The sequence below is a fragment of the Gavialis gangeticus genome, unplaced genomic scaffold (assembly GCF_001723915.1).
Source record: "Gavialis gangeticus isolate Ggan-Ray unplaced genomic scaffold, GavGan_comp1, whole genome shotgun sequence".
Classification (NCBI taxonomy): Eukaryota; Metazoa; Chordata; order Crocodylia; family Gavialidae; genus Gavialis; species Gavialis gangeticus.
The window spans coordinates 97199185-97215547 of NW_017729033.1; the positions used below are offsets into that span (position 1 = coordinate 97199185).

The 16363-nt window shown below is 41.6% G+C and overlaps 1 protein-coding gene across 1 annotated transcript in view; it reads right to left on the bottom strand.

Moving 5' to 3' along the window:
• CCSER1 (coiled-coil serine rich protein 1) overlaps nucleotides 1-16363 on the bottom strand; it is a 1844507-nt gene that overhangs the window by 918793 nt on the left and 909351 nt on the right. The gene's annotated exons all lie outside the window — the stretch shown is intronic.

The following is a 16363-nucleotide window of genomic DNA, read 5'->3' on the forward strand; positions in this document are numbered from 1 at the left end:
AATGCCCTATTTTCATTCCTCCAGCATCCTAATATGCATTCCCAGCCCTTCCCATTGCTCTACAGGCAAACTCTCAACCTTCTTGAAGTCTACTGCCCAGAGAAGTGGCTGGCCCCAAGCCAGCATTTCCTGCCACCCCAAAGGGGTGTAACCACAGCCCACCCTGGCCACACTAAACACCCAGGTGCAGCTCACCAGTTTGCTGCTTGTTCTGGCACTGCTGTGTACTCAGCTGGCTGGCTGACTGTTAGTGTAAAGGCAGTGTTTAAAAAGCCAATTAAGAATTAATGAAAGTGGGCAATTGGCTTTTAGTGCTGGGCAACCATTTCTGCCCCTACCCACCTCATCTCTCCCAACCCCTACTGGCTACTATGACTCAGCTTTACCTCCCATTCAGTATTAATTTGAATTGAGTCACTATTAATTTAAAACAGCTGTCAGCACCCTGCTTATCCAACCCATATGATGGGTCTCATCTCTACCCTAATGTTGCACACATGTGGTGAGCCCACTGAGTCTCAGCTTTGCCTTGGAGTGAGTACTAACCCAACTCCTGCCCCAGTGTGGCAAGCAGCAAGCCCACTGGGGCTGAGCTCTGCCACAGTGTGGCATGCATGCAGTGAACCCTCTGGATCTTAGCTTTGCCCTGCTGTGAATGCTAAGTCCCTCCCTGCCTTGATCCCAACTCAGTGAAACGCATGCAAGATTCTGGTTCTTAAAAAAAAACATTTTTTTTCACTCCTTTTTCTAACTTCTTTTTCTCCCCCAGTTCCTGTTCACTTCAAGCAGGCTTTTTTCCAACACTTTCCCCTACCTACCCACTTCTGCTGACTGCAGAGTTAGGGAAGCTACGTGGTGGTTTCTCTATATGCCACCCTCACCCCTCCCCTCTCACTTCAGAGGAGGGAGAGTCCTGGCTTATGTCTGCCCGTGCTCACCAGGCTCTCTAGTGTAAAGTCATGGTTTTACAGGCCTGAGATGGCATGAAGCCCTAACTCAAATTTACCTAGAACTGAATCCAGATCTTCCATATCACAAATATACTACTAAATAATAGTATTTTATGTAAAAATATCAACATTGATTTTTTTTAAAAAGTTTACCACATTCAAGGTACTAAAATAGCTAATAACTAGATCAGGGGTTGGCAATGTTTTTGGGCAGAGGATGAAAAACACCTGCAACCTGAACTTCTAAGATGCTGGTGGGCCAGGGGCAGATGGCAGGGGAATCATGAGGGGCCCGATCCTTGTTGTGGCAGTGCAGCCTCTTCCTTGCTGTCTGCCCTGAGGCGCACATGCCGAGCAAAATGCCTTCTCTAACACCTGTGCCTACCCCTGCACTAGATGCTTATACTTAATGGAGGCTCATGTTAATCATCTTCTCTTTCTATTTGTTAATCTATCCATTTGTGTTATATTAGTTATTGCTATGATATCTAAGAGCATGAATTTGCCACCCTCTTCCTAAATTTTGCTCAGAGTTTTAATGACCACAAAAATACCAAATGAAAAACAGTTAAACTCACTGTAATGTGATTTTCATTAAAAAAGCTTCACTCAGCTTCAGTTACTAGAACAATATTCCTGAGCTGTTCTTTACTGAATGCAGCAGAAACATTGAATCAATTCAAAATGTTGATATTTTTCCAACATACTATGTTATCTACTTCTGTTTTTGTGCCATTCTCTCTCCTCAAAGCACCTCACCTTACAGTGGCCTAATTATCAAGAAAAAAATATTTAATTTACAGCAGACTTCACTTCTATTTTTAGTTCAAAAATGAAAAGCAAGCCTTGTACTCTGAGGTAACTGTTCATTTTTCAGACCATGAGTGCTGTTCTGACACACCCGAGAAGAGATCCAGCCAATGGATTTGGGGAATGAGAGTGACCAGATTAATGAGCTCATTATAATTCATTAAAGAGTGATGTGGGGATGACTGCCTACTTTAATTAGTTTTATTACTGTAGGAAATTGTATCATATGCGAGGCTCATCACCAAGCATGCCTGGAAAACATTAGAGTTGTAATCAGACTTGATCTGAGGAACCTTTCATTAGTGTGTATGGCTACAGGCACTTCTAATGAACAAGGAAGGTATTAAAAAGATGGACATGGCAGTGGTTAGCATAAAATAATTCATCATGTATAATACTTTTGTGATGAAAAGTGCAACAATGGTTTTAAGTAGAGAATTTAGTACAACAGCAGTGTTGATATGGCACACTGTGTGCTGTTCCTGTAATTATGGAAAACACTGACAGTAATAGATTTGGAAGGTTTAATAGGTCAGGTTTACTCAGATAATAAATCCTAATGCAAATTAACTATGACTCAAATATTCTAATGTAAATGTTAATTAGTAACTGGAACTTCGACAGATATAACAGCTCCCTTTCTCCCCAGAAAAGTATCAAAAGGCCTATCTATACAAGGTGATGTCAGAAACAGAAAAACTTTGAAGAATCAAAAGAAAGAAAAGCAGCATCTTAGAAAGAGAGGGCTACAAGTTGCTTAGTATTTCAAACCCTGCAAACCCATTTAAAAGAAAAAAACGAGGACTATAAATATTTTTAATGCAAGTGATATTTTAATAGCTAAATGAAAAACATGTATTTTTTCTTTGTAAATAGTGTTAAATTAGGTTTATGTAACAAATGAAAACTGGGCTCCAGCTAACACAAGATCAAGCAGCCTTTAAGTCAATCCAATGACAATTTGAATAAACACTGAACATGGCACAGATGATTCTCATAACCAGCAACAATGCCCTCACTGTTACATAAAAAACAAGGAACATTCTTCCTGTGCAATACAAATACTTTTATTGGATATCTGGTGTTTCAAGTTAGAGTGAAAGCAATTTACTGTATTCTTTCAGTAAAAAAATTATAAAAAATAAAAACAGAAAAAAACCATTCTTGGAGAAAACACAGTAAAAATCTAATATTTTAATATATTAAAAGAAACCTTGAAAATACTCAAGTCCTTAAGTTAATTCTATGTTAACAAAGGCAATTAAAAATGCTAGTTTCCAGTGACAAGAAAAATCAAGTCTGAATAACAAGGCAAAACAATTCTGCCATGTCTCTTTTCATCATTGCTTCATTTGTACCTTGATCCTGTCCTCAGTTCCACACAACAAAAACCAGGAAACTGCAAATAGGAATGTGGCAAAGTGAGAACTAGGTGAGTTGACAGTAATTTGCCATTCTTTGAAACGTGCACAGCAACCAGTTTGCTTGGATTATGTAAATTAGAATCACAGAATCATAGAATCAATGAGTCGGAAGGGACCTGGACAGATCATCTAGTCTGACCCCCTGCCATGGTCAGGAAGGAGCACTGGGGGTGGGCGGGGTCATAAGACCACAGCCAGGTGCCTATCCAGTCTCCTCTTGAAGATCTCCAGGGAAGGTGAGAGCACAACTTCTCTGGGAAGCCTATTCCAGGCTCTGGCCACCCTTATAGTGAAGTAGTTCTTCCTAATATCTAACCTAAACCTATCCTCCCTCAGCTTGTGGCCATTGTTCCTGGTGACTCCAAGGGGGGCCCTGGTGAACAGACTTCCCCCGAGTCCCTGCTGCTGGCCCTGATAAGGTTTTGGCAGCCACAAGATCCCCCCTCAGTCTCCTCTTGCGGAGACTGAAGAGATTCAGGTCCCTCAGCCTCTTCTCATAGGGCTGGCCATGGAGGCCCCCAACCATATGAGTGACCCTCCTCTGGACCCTCTCCAGGTTCTCCACATCCCTCTTGAAGTGTGGCACCCAGAACTGGACACAGTACTCCAGCTGCAGCCTGACCAGCACTGCACAGAGGGGGAGCAAGACCTCTCTGGACCTGTTAGTGATGCCCCTGTTGATGCATGACAGGGTGCAGCTGGCTCTGCCTATTGCTTCATCGCACTGGCAACTCATATTCATCCTGGAGTCAATCATGACTCCAAGATCTCTTTCTGCCTCTGTGCTGTTGAGACGGTCAGCCCCTAACCTGTAACCATAATGCTGGTTCCCTCTCCCCAGGTGCAGCGCTCTGCATTTGTCCTTGTTGAACCGCATCCTGTTCAGATTCACCCACTTCTCTAACCTATCCAGGTCTGCCTGGATGCAGTCCCTGCCTGCCGGTGTATTCATTTTACCCCACAGCTTGGTGTCATCAGCAAACTTGAACAGGGTGTTCTCCACACCCTCATCCAGGTCGCTAATGAAGATGTTGAACAGCACCGGCCCAAGGACCGAGCCCTGGGTGACTCTGCTGCCCACACCCTGCCAGGTCAACATCGACCCATCCACCACCACCCTCTGGGTGTGCCCCTGGAGACAGTTTGCCACTCATGTGACTGTGCATTTGTCAATGCCACAGTCCCTCAGCTTGCCCACCAGAATTAAACCAACTTAATCCATTATAAAAATCAGCATGCTATCTTCTAGAGAGGGGCTCTATTAACTGAGAAAGTATCTGAACTAGTTGAACTTTAGAAATCTTCCTTGTGTAGATGAAGTTGTTCAAGTGATAAGTATGAGGCCTACCATCTCCTTCCCAGCTCTTTAATATTACTAGATATCCAATAATATAATGGTTCAAATCTACAGCTAACTCCAAAGGTGTACCTTGAATTGTTCAAATTGTTCTTTTTCTGTAGGTCATAGGCAGACATATTTTTCCAGATCATTTTGAAATGTGTACCATTTCCATACCAAAATCCAAGCTATTTTGTCAATTAAACATACTGGTTAAATTTTGATCTTCCTTGAATATAGCTATTAGAAAAACATTATCTCAACTTAGTCAACATAGGTCCTATGTAGTCTATAGATTTCACAGATTTCATAGACATTAGGGCAGGGTCAGGCAATTATTTTGGACAGAGGGCTGCTTACTGAGTTTCGGGAAGCCATCAAGGACTGCATGACAGGCAGCTCAGGGCAGATTAATATTAATTTTCTAAATATTTAGGGGCCTCAGGGGCCGGATAGAATGGCCTGGCAGGTCACATCTGACCCCCGGGCTGCATTTTGCCCACCCCTGTGTTAGGGGCTGGAAGGGACCACGTGAGACACAAATCTAGTGAAGAAATTAGTAGGGGTACTGTTCAGTGCCCCAAACCCAAAGTTAACAGTAAGAAAGGGAAAGACATGGAAATATGAACACCCATTCTTTTTGGTAAAAAGCTGTATATACCACTTTATATAACATTAAATATTGAATTAGGAGATCTAGCTTTAAAAAAAAGACATATTTACCAAGTTTTCCACCAATAAACTACTTGAAAACTAGTCAGAAAACATTTCTGTGTGTCAAAATTCAGTGTGCTTGGTTAAAATGTAAACCATTTTAGCCCTGCTGCTCTAGTTTGTCGTATAGGTAATACAAGCATGAAGCACTGTGAGAACAAGCCACTGACAACCACAGGAGGAAGAATAGTGTTAAGGCTATAGTACCAAACAGAGAATAACAAAAGCTGCGTTTTATGCACAGATTTCCTGACACCATCTCTTTCTGCTTCAGTATCTTAAGAGAATACTAGAAAAGTGGGTTGGGAGGGACCTTACAAAGTCATCTAGTACAGCCTCCTGTTCAAGGTATGATCTTTGCCAAGTAAAACAACACAAAGCTTTCAGGTGTACTGAACTCACAACTCTAATATACAAGACCAGTGTTTCAGGCTTTTAATTGGGAGGGCACATTAAGCCATTTGCAAATATCTTCTCCCTTCCACAGGCATGAAGTCTTAAACAGAATTTGAACCCAGAACCAGAGTCTACCAGAGCAGCTTCATGTCCAGGGCAGCCACAATGCATGGGGCACAACTTTTTTTGAGTCCCCCTGCCCAAAAGGCTGTGACCAGGGCTATTTTCAGTTCATTGCTATTTATTTGCCGTTGAAATATTTTAATGATTTTGGGCCAATGAAGAAGATACCTTTATATATAGCTTACAAGTCTCAGATTTAGGTTCCAGAGAGACACATAATTATTTTAGACTATAATCTTTCCATTCAGTGCAATATTTATCAGTTAACAACCTAAAATTTATCTTGTTTGAGTAGCATATAGACTATAAACGTAAAAGCCAGATTCTGTTAGCCTAGCTCAGGTTTGATACTATACTTATGGAAAGTCAGTGTGGCTCATCAAAAAGTAAAATCATATGCCATCTGTGTAAGGATGATCAAAACTGGCTCTAATTATTTGACTACTTGAATGCAATGTAACAGTGTACAGATGAGTCACCTGGAAACAAAGACACGCTCATCTGCACTGTTTCGCACCAGAATATAGAAATTTGACTAAATGTTCCTTACCTGAAAATTTATAAATCTTAAGGGGCCCTTATTTCCCCATGCACAGCATAAACCAACAATTTGAAGTGAAAATTAGGAAGACTCTGTGGAGCCATTTTTATTTTACAGCCTTGAATGATCTATTCTAGTCATTGGAGGGAAAAGCCCTGTATATAACACCTACATAAATGTCAGACTGTGACTCAGTCCAAGAGCACTGAAAAGCAATGCATCCATCTGAAAAGGAGAGCTCAGTCAGAATCTGGAATATTTTATAAATGGAGTCATATTACTAAGGAATCTTGAAAAGTCAAAGCTTAATCAAGTGTTAATTTAGAGAATATGTGGAGTACTCATTCTTCCATGTGTGACTAGGAGCAGTAAACCCTTATGTTGTAGATTTACATTTCCTATTTTTAATCCCTCTGTTGAAACATTTGACTAATTATTTTAAATTACAAAGGCTGAAGATTTCATTCAGTGTAACCAAAGTTCAACTATGCAGGAATGTATGGTTTAGCAAGACCAACAGCGTAATAGGTGACGACCAAAATTATGGACAAAGCAGGTGGTAGTTATCATTACATCTAGCAATTAAAGGGTGGAATCCTCAAAATGCCTGAATAATGATCTCAAGTTCTTGAAACAAAATACAAACTCAGTTGCTCAATAAAATATAGAAACTATTTTGAAAATAAGATGACCTTTTAAAATAACTCCCACCGTTGTACGTTAAGGACTGAGTGACATCCTTAAATGAAATGATTTGGTTTCATCCATTTAAATTACGAAATTGTTTTAGTTTAACAGTCCAGATTATGCAAACATCTCTAATTTACACAATGAAAAGCAAACTAACAAAAACAAATTATTTCCTCCTGGATAGCTTGCACTGGAAATCTGAGTGGATCCAAGTCATATGGGTGAAAAAATTGCATAGTTGGAATACATTTAGACAAGTTTTGAAATGCAAGACATTCTTCTTCAGGCCATTTATTTTATGTCAAGATAATTCTGCCTCTTTTCAGATCAAAGACTGTCCTAAACCCCAATTTACGCTCTTGAATTGGAGGAAGTTAGAGATCAAGATATAGGTCCAAATATGTGCCTTGTGGTAGATTTCTAATCTGTATAAATGTAATACTCACACACACTTGGATTATGCATGGTAAACTGCGTGCTTTTGGTTGCTGTATATCGTGGTTTTCTGTTTGTGTTTTATGTGGGCAAGATGGCCCGTTGTTCTTGGCCATGTGCTCTACACGTGGAAAACTGGGGCCTCTATCTGGGCAAAATATATAAAAACTTCTGGCCTCATTGGCCAGAGGAAAAAGAAAAAAATTAGGCACACTAAGAGAGAGGCTGGAGTGTGGCACTCCCTAATTGGACAATGCTTGGGTGATGTCACACCAGGTATATAAGAACAACTGAGGTTTTTCTCTCTTTCTCCTGAGGCTGCTAAAAGCTCTATTGGGAGCCAAAAAATCCCTGCTCCCCACGGGAAGGGTCTTGTTTCTCTTCACTGGACAGGAGAGCTATGTGATGGGAAAGCCTCAGGTACAGAGAGAGAAAGTCTTTCTTTAAGTTCAAGATCCCTATTTCCTCTCTCTTCCCCACCCCCCCCTTTTTTTTGAGTGGGATAATACTGTGGGGGTCTTAAGCTCTGGAGCAGACTGAGCAGGAATGGAGTCCTGGCAGTTCTGCTGGAAGTTTTGGCCACACAGGCCTTGAGTGGGATAATACCATGTGGGTATTAATTCCTGGAGCAGACTGACCAGGAATGGGTCCAGGCGGTTATTGGCCACATGGGTCTGGTCCCCTCTGGTTTGTAATTGTAGTGTCTCAGTATAGTGGTGTAGCTGAGACTAGATATCCAGGCTGCAGCCATAGGCCTGGGCCCTTTTGCTGTTTCACAGCTATTGCATTTCAACCTGGCTGTGTGGCTGAACCTAGGCCACATGTTTGTCTGGAAGATTTTGGCCACGGTGAAGTCTGGCATGGCTTGAGCTGGGGTGATACCTGGTAGTTCTTGCTGTTGATCCAGGCCTCAGGGCAGTATACGCCTGGGCAGCAAGCTGCCCAGTTCAGGCCCAGTGAGATAGGTCTGACCTTTTTCCTTCTTTTCTAGTTTTCTGCCCAGCAGAGCTGGGATTGGGACTAGGGATGTTGGGGTGCAGTATGCTGACAAAAGCTTCAGTTAATCCCTCAAAGCCACTGTGTGGAAGTGGAGGTCAGTGCTCTACCATGTCTCCAGGAGCAACAGAGCCCCCTGCAACCCAGAAGAACCCAAGCTCTCAAGTAGCTCCCTACAGTGCAATGAACCCAAGGAGCAGCTCAGGACTCTCCAATGTGGGCCCCCCTCTCCAGCCCATTGCTGAAGGTGCAGGTATAGGGGTGTAGACCCCTGGAACTATCCTTTGGGGAGCTCCAAATCCTAAACTGTCTGAACATGGGTGAAGCCTCCCCAAAAGTGTGCCACCTATTGACTTTGCTTTGTAGTTAACAGTTTTAAAAATATATTTAGAGTTTTTGGGTTTTTTGTTTTTATTTTCTGTAATAAATTTGGGTTTTTGTGTTTACACTGCTTGCAAGGAGAGGAGTTTGTTTATACAGGATGCCCCAGCAAATTTAGTGTTCCCAGATTTCTGGGTGGGAGCTCAAGCCACTGGTATAATTTATGGAGTACCCTGAAATGTGAACCTAGCCCTTTTTGCTGCTGACCAGTGCCCAGCAGAAGGGTTACATATGTCTGTGTGTGTGTGTATGTACACACACACACACACACACACACACACACACACACACACACACACACACACACACACACACACACACACACACACACACACACACACACACACACACACACACACACACACACACACACACACAGATCTGCACGTATGACTGTGGAAGAAGTAGTCACACCTCTCACTCATTGTCATCAAATAGCTACCTCTAGTTCAGCAACACACTTTATTATGTGATATAAAATTATTCAGATGCTTAAAATTACTTGATTATTTCTTTGCTGAATTAGATAGTATAAAAATAGGTGGCCTAAATTTTCAAATTCAAAGTATCAATTTTGGGATGCCAAATTTGAGACTCAATAGTGGTCTGGTTTTGAGAAGCTTTTTAGACTACTGTTGTACGCTTCATATTCAGTGTTTATAAACTGATGAGCTAAATCACTACCAATGTTTGGTCAAATATGTCTAAAATCCTTATGACTTGGCTGTGTCAAACTCAGATTAATCAATCTCAGACAGTATTCTTAATAATGTTATCAGTCCTAATATCTCACAGTAGTAATCAAGATTAACAGTGTGTGAGAAAATGACAGGTCCAAATGGCCTAACCAAAACACACGTTTACAAAGAACTACTGTAATATGTAGACAGGCATGTGCCAACACATGGCAAACATTTTTCCATTTCTAGAACGCTAATTGACTTTTATAAACTACAATACTTAGAAACCCAACAATGGAATATACCATAAACATCTTATTATATTATCTTTCATTAGGTTTGAAACATGGCCTGCTGATAATTAAATACAAGGTAAAATATCAGCCATATCATTTTCCTCTCTTGAAAATAAACATATATTTTTTCTTCAGCGTAATCTGTTCATTGATGAATGAACTCCTGAATTCCCCTAGTAATGTCACACATCCATCTGCACCTAATTGTCAGGTCTTAGACAACGATCCTTGTGGAGTCCTGTCATCACAAACATGGATGACATGATAGCTCTCAAAGGCTTCTCTAACTGAGGATTTAAGAATACCAGCAGATTGTTCCTGGGGGTATATCAGTTGCTGTCAGCTTCTTAAATGGTTACTCTATGTCTTTCAGAGATCTCTGGTGTAACATGAAGAGAGAGGAATTTGAGCTCAACTATTTATTCTTAATATCTAAACATTTATAAAGTGTCTTCTGTATCAACTTTGCCCTTTAAGTCAAATGTTGTTAGTTCTTGAAAGATGCAAAATAACTGAAAATACATTAAAATAACCAGCATTTTAAACTATAATTAGTAGAAAAAACACATTTTGTCAACCAGTCATAGATATAAATGAGTCTATTTGATCCTTTTTCAATACCATGGAACATTGTGCTTATAATTGTCCAGGTCATTCTGTATTGATCTATGGAGTCCTCAGGATCTTATTTTCTTGTCCCTTAGATTCCTTCCATCAAATCAAAATAATTTATTGAAATAATTTCTATGAATATATTTCTGTGTCTTGATAGTACCTTCAAATATCCCTTTTTTATTTCCTGAACAGTTTCATGCTCAGTCCATTTTTAGTCTTTTCTTGTGTTACTGTTAATAGTACATTTTCAATGCAGTTTAAATGTCTTTTATTGTTTAAGGTAATGATTTCATCCCTTGTGGCGGTGGTGTTATAAATAATGGTTTGGCTTTCTTGAGACTTTTCAAATGCCTGGGCTCTACTCCATGAAAATAAACAATTACAGCCTTTTCTACAAAAACTTAAGAATTCCAGAAAATACCAACCATTTCCAAACTTTTCCCCGACAATATGTTTTCAGTGTTAGACAACATCTACATTCTGGGATTTCCCTACCTTTTCATGTCAATCTCTGAGCATTATTCTTCAGAAATAAAATGACACATTAGATTCCTAAGTATCTAAGTATATTGAAATCTGTCTGAAGTTCATGTTTTTCCCAATCCTTGCAGAACCAAAGAGGACAAAAGAGTTTCTGAGGATAATTTGTATATTGCTTTACATCAAAAAGAACTCAAGAGCATAAAAAGGTATGTATTATATACGGTGCTGTGTTTAAAAAAAACAAAAGCAAAAATCCTCAAGAGGAATTTTTGCAAATTCAGGTGAAAAAATTAACCACTCTGTATTCAGATTAACAAAGACAGACAGTTAGCCATACTGTCTGAAGTTGGTTAGAAGGCAGAACAGAGATGTACCTTAGGGTCCTGGTAATGTTCAGATTAAAGCTGGATAGAAACCACCTAGGTCAGCAACAGACATTCAAAAAGCCTGAGCCTGAATTGATTCTGTCTTTGCAAGTTAGTCTATCCCAGTTTGCAGCTGCACAGACATGCCAGAGATGCAGATACATGCCTGCAGTGGCTCAGACTAGAAGCCAAGGGGTGATAGAACAGCCTTCCCTTCCCTTTCATTGTGCTGGTCTGAGGCAGGGGCATGGCCAGGCCCTAGCAGGACGCACTGATTAGGGAAGGGTTCCCGCCCCTCCCTTGATAACAGAGCATTTATCAGCTCTGTTATCAGCATTTATCACCCCATCAGAAAACAAAGCCTCTCATTAGTTCAAGCTTTTTTTAAGCAACTTTTTCCAAGGAAGGAACAGAGGGACATTACCAGCTACCCATTAATTAGCTCCAAAAACCCTAAGCAGACTTTCCTGTCTGCCTTTGTCCTGTCTGCCACAGCACAGACCATAGCCAGCATGGTATGTGCTAGCTAATGCCCAGAGGTGTCTGTGTAAGGCAGAGGGGAGGGGGGAACCCCTGCTTAGCAGGGAGTGGTGAGGGAAGGGGTGGGGGGAGCAGGGGAAGCCAGGCAGATGCCTACAGTCCCTGTCAGAACTCCAGGCAGGGAGCAGAGGGGAGGGGCCAGCTCCGCTGTGCAGCAGACAGCCTAGCCCAGAGAGCATGCCAGGATACTGGGGGAGTCTGATATAACTTAAACCAGGAAGGGGTCTGGGACAGACATTGCATAAACCGTTTTGACACAAATCAATTAAGTTTGATACTACATTCAGGTTTATGTCAAACTGGTTTCAGCCATTTTCAAACTGGCACGTGCACTGAACATCTGTTCTGTTACAGGTTTAAGCCATTTTCTGATCACTTAAACCAGTTTATGTGTAATGTTTGTCCCTAGCCCTACAGAGTTGTTACACATTTTCAAGCATTAACATTGTAGCTGGCTGGCTCCTTTTATAGCTCAACAGCCATTGTTATGGTGTGATAACTACTTTGCACGTGTGGCCAGTCTACATTTATTGAGTGATTAACCAGTTAATTGAGTAATATATGTAATGTGTTGCAGAGATGCATAAATTTTGATGACCCAGAGGTCACTTTATCATATGCATCTAAGCTCACAACAGCTTATGCATTTTCAGTTCATATTACTCTACGCCACAACTCTACCCAAGGATAAACAAATTCAGGAGCTCAGTGAGGGAATTAATTCTCTCATTTTAGCTTCTTGGGGAAGTCTCTCTTAACATGTGCCTCCTTAGACACGCTAGTGAAATCATACTGTGAGACAAGAAGTTGAGACTCCGAAGCACCCTATATAAATATGACTGTTTCTGCCAATGATGGTTTCCACTTATATAAAAAACAAGACCATGCCTTGAAAAAAAATTCTTCTCTATGATCTTATGGAATAATAGGGTTTTACTTTCCTTGCCAGGCTTCTGCACAAAAGCAAATCCATACAGCAACCTTCTTGAAGTCTCATGAGACTTGTTATCACAAAATCATTAGTCCATAAAAGAGAAGTCAGTCAGTTTTGATATAAAATATAAACTCAGATTTTGAACCAGCTTATAAATATGGGTTACTCACTAAGAAATGAACTTTAATTTTGCCAAGCAAAACAGAATATGAGTCCAGACATATGAATGATACCTGCTTTTATTTTAATTATACAAAAAGATTTTTCAAGATCAGACCAAAAGCTATCCCCATCTTTAATTCTGAAAAAATAGCAACAAATTTCCATTATAGAAGTAATGGAAAATTAACACAGCACAGCACTCTTCTGATCTCCTATCATCCGTCTTAGTTATTGATAATATTTATTTTATTCCTGTTTTCTACTTCCAGGCACATGTTGTTTACATGTACAACCTCTTTTCATTATTCCTCATGTGTTGGACTCACCAGATTAAACCACAAAAGCTCTAGTAGAATTTACAAGTCCAGATTCTTACCCATTGTAAATTGTCATGGCTCTGCTGAGACTGTTAACCTGCCCCACAGACTTTCCCAAGAATGCAGTTTTAGAGTGACAGCTTGTCTGAACTTCTAGTGCCATGGTGTAGTATGTATGACCATGCCTCATCCCAAAGAAATCAATGAACAGCAGATGTGTGTGGAACTAGGCATGACTACACATGAGCTCTACTGCACACTAGACTGCTCTGGGAGTAGAGGGGGGATGCTTTAATTTGAGTGGCTCCAAGAGCCACTCTAATTAATGCACCTGGAGTGTCACATGTATCAGCACCCCCACATGGAAAAATGGTGGTGGGAGCACTTTAACTGAAGCTCATTCAGTGAGCTTTAGTTAAAGTGTCCTCACTGCCATTTTTTAGCACAGGGACTCTGATACATGTAACACTGAAGTCTTCTGGAGTATGGTAATTACCACACTGTAATTACAAAGCATCAGGGAAGCTTCTCTGCATGTGTTTAGGCACCCACGAGTACTAGAAAATGGCACTTTAAACTAATGTGCCAAAGCACACGTGTAGATGCTGACCAGGAATAAATTGCTCCCGATCATTCCAGGCAGCAGGGAGCCATAACTGGTGCCTGGATAAGTCCCATGCTCCAGGGTGTGGGAGAAAATCTGTCCTGGCTGCAGGGGCAGCTCCTAGCTGCACAAAGCTTGGGATTGCAGCCTGGCTCAAGTCGATGCCCTGTGCCCAAGTGACAGCAGCCCCCTGATATCTCATCTCGCTTTGCTTCCAGGCAGTGGAGGAGGCTGGAATGAACTTGCTGGATCAGTCTGTCATCAAGAAAGGTAAGCATGCATCAGCTCGCTTGGTGGCCTTAGGTCCTGCTTTGGTCTCCGGGGCCAGCCCTTAGTGAGCGCCATCCTCTGTACTTCAGGTCGCTCTGCCTCCCAAAGCCCTTGGCAGGGCCCTGGGATCCCCCTGCCAAGCCCGATGACACAGCACAGCAAAGCACAGCACCCCAGGCAAGACCTAGAGCTTGGGCTGGGCGATCCCAGCTTGTCACTATCCTTCCACTGGCCAAATGGCTTGGAAGGCAGAGCAATCCTGAGGTGTAGAGGATGGTGCTTGGTAAGAGCTGGGCCTAGAGACCAGAGCAGGTCTCAAGGCTGCTGACTGGGTGAACATGACCTTACCTTTCTTGATGACAGACTGATCCAGGAAGTTCATCCTAGCCTCCTCCATAGACTATTCATGCATGGGGCATCTCCCCGAGCCAGCGCTGGTGAGCCCGGCTGCAATCTTGAGCTACGCATAGATGAGATGCTCCCGGAGCTGGGACAACTCCCTCCCACCTCCTGGAGCCCACATCTGACCCCTGTTCCCCCTGCCCCCAGAATACCCTGACAGCCCAGGGCTGGCACCTGGAACAACCTGGAGCTCCCCCTAGCTGCTTCAGGAGTACAGAGCAGGGCAAGAGCATCCCTGAACAAGGCTGCTCCTTTCAGGCTCAATTTGCTCCTGATTCAGGCTCATGTGCAGATGTGAGCCCAGGAACAGTTTAATGCACCTGCATTTCCTGCATAATAAATACAGATGCATTAATTGCACATGTAGATATGCCCACAGTGAGTAAGACATTTGAACTCCACAGGCATAAGTTTGAGCTCTCTTGTGTGAAGGCCACCTCTAATTAGTCAAGCTGTAAATGTGTACTTGGGTCACTTAGGCTGGGGAGCCAAAGGCAGCTGAACGGGATGTCAGCCACACCACTGCCTCATGTGTTCCTAGCTACAGAAACTATTGTTCCTTAATCACTCTTGTTAAATGAACATAAAGGGTGGATGGACTTCTGACTAATTTTTGCAGTAAATTATTGTAGGAATGGTCCCAAAAAAGTATCTGTGGTATTTTATAACAGGAGTTTTAAACAGCCTGATAAAAATGCAAATGATTAATTGCTCATATGTAGTGAAAGACTGAGAACAAGACACCTCATTAATAAAGTAAGTTTAAAGCGCCCCCCCCCACATTCCCTCCCCCTTCCCACCTCAAAAAACCCCTCCAGAATTGATGAGAGAAATAGATCATGGTTACAAATTTTAAGGGGGTGCTACAAATAGTGAAGGCAAAAGAAAGAGAGGTCCAGTGACATATTGCAAAAAAATGATTCACGGGGGTAATGTGTGCTTTGCTGGCCATCTTCATGCCAACTTACATTATAAATCATTTTTACAAAATTCTTCACCTGAAGCCAAAAGGTTGTCAGACAAAATGTGGAATTGTTACTTAGCTCTGAAAACAGCAAAGAAATTATAAAAGGTATTACTCCTCTATCTAATTCTACTGTTAACTTTCCACTAAGCACCACAACCAAAGAGAAAATATTTCAGCACCAATATGAACTGGCATTTGTAAAATACTTCTACAGACATATTAGCTAGATTTCCATTATAAGTCCAGTTCATTAAAATCATATTAATAGATTCATTATAGTAAAAAGTATTACCCTGATAATGACCAAACTCATATTTTCATTAATGCATATATTCACTTTGGTAACACATCTCTCTTGCTTGGGGTATATATTATAAATTCTAATTCTACTGTACCAATGATAAAAAAAATGTTAGCTGACCCTAAGCAACAAAATATAACAGTCAGGAAGTTCACTGATTGATTTTATCATTTCAAGTTCTGAACAATTTGAACACACATATTTTAAGAAATATGAAATAACTGGATGGAAAAAATGGGCATTTATACACATACCTTTTCATGCTGTGATGTGCTGGAGATCCAACGCATCAGAGCAGACTCAATCAAGTCTGCTCCACATGCCACCTGATGAGCACCGCACTGCATTGCATCCAGTTGTATTAGCGGCAAAATGCGCCTCAGCATGCTGAAAATGGTGGTGGCGCACTTTTGAACTAAAACACCTTTGATGTGCCCTGTTGGACCTCTTAGACCTCCTTGTAAAACTACCAAGCTCAACTTCCACTAGTTTTCCTTCTAACTTTCCTGTTCTGAAAGGTCACCCCCTCCCCCTACCCCACCACCAACACCTCCAGCAGCATCTGTGGGTTAGTGCTCACCAGCCACCCCTGCTGCTGACACTGCCACAGCCACTGGGGGGGGGGGCG